Source organism: Hakea prostrata, chromosome 3 (genome assembly GCF_041222555.1).
Source record: "Hakea prostrata isolate BN-2017 chromosome 3, UWA_Hpros_2, whole genome shotgun sequence".
NCBI lineage: Eukaryota > Viridiplantae > Streptophyta > Magnoliopsida > Proteales > Proteaceae > Hakea > Hakea prostrata.
In genome coordinates, this window is record NC_142602.1 from 74,892,536 (window position 1) to 74,896,401 (window position 3,866).

The following is a 3,866-nucleotide window of genomic DNA, read 5'->3' on the forward strand; positions in this document are numbered from 1 at the left end:
AGAGTCCAATAATAGAAATTTTTAACTCTTGCCTAGGACTGAGAAGCTAACATTCAGGGAATTATAACCAACTCAAAACAGAACATAACTCCAGCTACATGCATGAAGCATGAAGGGTCCTAACACAAACTAAAAAATATTATTAACCAAGTAAGTTTGGACATTACACACCACACCAGTCCCATAATAGAGAAGAAGGCATCAACAGCAGCAGCTCTGGCAAACAGCAATAATTCTAATATTTCAAGTCTATCCTTTATTCTCCCCTGATGGGGGTTTAAATAAGGGCTTCGAAAGCCAAATTACAAGCAAAACTCCAGTAGGAGGAACTTTTAACTCTTAACAACCTAGGATTCACAAGCTAACATTTAGGGAATTAAAACTAACACAAAACAGAACATAACTCCAACTATATGTATAAGCATAAAGGGTCCTAATACACACTAATAGGCATACTGCCCTTGGCTTACATTGGACCATCGTATGAACTGAATTAAACAAAATAAAAGAAGTTAAATTCAGAAGAATTAAAAGATGATTAAAAAGAAAGGTAGTATAAACACAATCATAAGTTAAGCAAAACATAATTCATAAAAAACATTATATAATATGAGAAGTAAAGATTCAATCACAGCTCAGATCAAGTTGCCAGCAGAGTACTAACTGGATCGGTATAATACTTATAAGAATGAAGTGCAAAATCAATTACATTATAAGAATTGTCAAATATAAGGCGAAAAACAGCATAATCATATTTTTTTCAAAATACAGTCAAACTCCAGAAAATGTAGACAAATTTACAGCATTCAACCTCATATCCAGATGCATAATCATATAAATTGACAGCTAGCAGATGTTTCTCATTAACACTAATAATGGACAGGAGAGAGATGGAGAGCAGTGAAGAACACTAAAAGAACGAAATTATAAATGGAATTACCAAACGCACGAAGAGGGAGTCTCAGACGCAGATCTTGGATCAAACGGCTAAATCTCTGGCGTATATCTACTGCTCAAGAGTGAAAACCACCTAGAATCAGTTCTTCTAATCAACTTCTAATATACTAGTTGATGGATCACACCTAACGAAATCTCTGAACAAAGCTCCTTACCTGAGATTTAGCGAGCAAGAGCAAGAGAGACAGCGAGAGAACCCGAAAGTTCCCTGAAAGCTCCAACTTGAGTCTTGAGCTGTAGAAGACTGCTCTATGAAAGCTCCAACCCATAAAAGGCTTGTTTTAGAATGCTTGCTCCGATCTCGTAGCTGACTGAACTAACGAAAGCTCCAATTCGAGTTTGATCTCTCAGAATGCTTGCCGGAGTGAGTGAATCGAGAAGCAACTTTCCATGGAGGTTAGAATCAGGCTTACGATCGTCGGGATCTCGCTCCAACTCAAGTTCGATCTCTCAGAATGAGCAAGCAAGATGCGAGCAATCCAAAGAACAAAGGGATTGAGAGAGAGAGAGAGAGAGAGAGAGAGAGAGAGAGAGAGAGAGAGAGAGAAAAGATGCCGCTAAAAACAAATGACATAAAAAATGACCTACAACGGCACTTTCAATAAACACCGCTAAAAACAAATGACATAAAAAACAACCTACAACGGCACTTACAATAAATGCCGCTAAAAACAAATGACATAGAATACAACGACGTTTCCCTAAAACGCCGTAAAAAATGCCCTACAGCAGCGCTTTCAATAAATGCTGCTAAAAATAAATGACATATAAAAAACAACCTATAACGGCACTTTCAGTAAATGCCGCTAAAAACAAATGATTATTGATTTAGCCATTGGAGATGGCTTCCCGATGGAGGAGGCAGTTCACATCTAACTATTGTTTTGTGAGCCTCTGACAGTTGTACAATTTTTTGAATGCATCACATCATTTAGAGATCAAATCGTAAAGGTTATGCGAGGGTTTCGAGCTCTTCTTCTTCTCTTCTAGTGGAGATGATTTTTTGGTACATTGGAGGTGCTTTTCCGGTGACTTTGTGAGGGATTTTTATCCTTGTAGTGTTATATCCTTTTTCGGTGGTTATATGTCTCTTTTGTGATTTCTTTTATATCTCTCTAATAGTAGATCTTGGCATCATCTAACCCTCAACACCTAACAAAAACTAATTTCTATTCTACCGAAATATTTAGTCAACACAAGTACAAATATCTTTCTCAATTTCATCGAGTGTAATTATAACCAGATAATTCATATTTTCAACTCTATAACTAAAGATTTATTTGAAATTTATCCCAAAAATCAGACTAAATCATGTGGCCCTAACATTTCTTTACCTCTTTTCCATAAGGGCAATGCTCTTGTGGTCCTCAAAAGACCACAAAAAGTGGCCTAGATCACATTGGGCTAACCCTCACAAATCCATCCAATATGTTAGAACAAACACCGCAAAATAGAGAATAGAAAAAGAAAAAAAAAAAACACACACACACACACACAGATTTATCATGGTTCACACATCGATGTGGTATGCTACGTCCACTGGTGAAGAAGATGATTTTTTCCACTATGTAGAAGAAGAATAGAAAGAGATCTCATAAACAATCATCAAGAACGGCATTACAAGAACTCTCACCCAAAAACCTAATTGAAAATCTCAAATCTCTCAATAATGTGGTAGGCAAACATAAGATACATATATATAGACTCCAATCGGGTAAAGGGGTTGACCCATCAGGTTGGGTTGTAATGTACCGTGGGGCTCCGCCCCTGCACCCCCCTTCCTACAAACCGAAATCAATGGTGGGCTCTAGGCATAGGCCAATAGGCCCAAGCCCTCCACTTCCACCACAGATTTTCACAAATGGGTCATTTGGGTCATCCACCAAAATATGTCGATGCGGGTTCATCTTCCCAATCGGGTACAATAATTCAGGTCAAAACATAACACAATATTAACAACAAAAATGCTCTTTCTACATACCAATTAGTGAAGTATGTTTCTCCATCTATTGCCATTCAATGAGTGCAAGGATTAGTCCATGTCGTAGGAGAATCTAACATACAAGTGAACATGGAAAGTCACTCAAAATGTGCTACAAACTCTAGGAATAAAGTACCAAACTATCATGAAACATAGGCAAATTAATATAGAGTACCACATGATAATATACCATCTGGAAATGCACCTGAATGAGCCAATTACCTGGAATTTTTCTCTCCATAAAAGGTGTCAAGCAGTTCTTGTGGATGAGTTGCAGACAGAGAGAGAGAGAGAGAGAGAGAGAGAGAGAGAGAGAGAATACTATGGGTAGTGTCACCATCACCAGCACTATCGGTCTCATGCTCCGACGCTGGCTATCCGTCAGGTATTTTTTTTCAAATAAGAAATCTATCAGGCCCTTAGACTGCATCTGGTCCATTATATTGCTGCAAGAGCTTCTTCTTCTTTTTTTTGCCCAGGGTGGGGGGTTGTAAATGATCTAAGCGTCTATGATTGAAGTGAGTTGACAAAGGTGATATGAATACCTCTCGAATGCAGAAGCAAATAGCCAATTGAATTACATAACCTTGTCATGGGAATGGAATGCAAACAGAAGGGGACTTCTCAATAAAAATAGACTCCATGTTTCATTTGCTTCTTACAGAAAAGGATGAAGTTATGCAGTGCAGCTCCCTCCACTGAAGCTTCAGTTCCCTCCATTGAGAACCAAAAGACTAACTTAACTCATTATAACAAAGCTGTATACTAAAAGAGTCATGTCTATGAGCATACAACATGCACTGATTTAACCTACAAAGCTCTACATATCCTTGAAACCGCCTTGCAAATCTCTATAAATAATAAAATAAAAAAAAGCATCCACCAGATGCACTTTCAATACAAGTACCTTTCTTTAACAAATCATCAA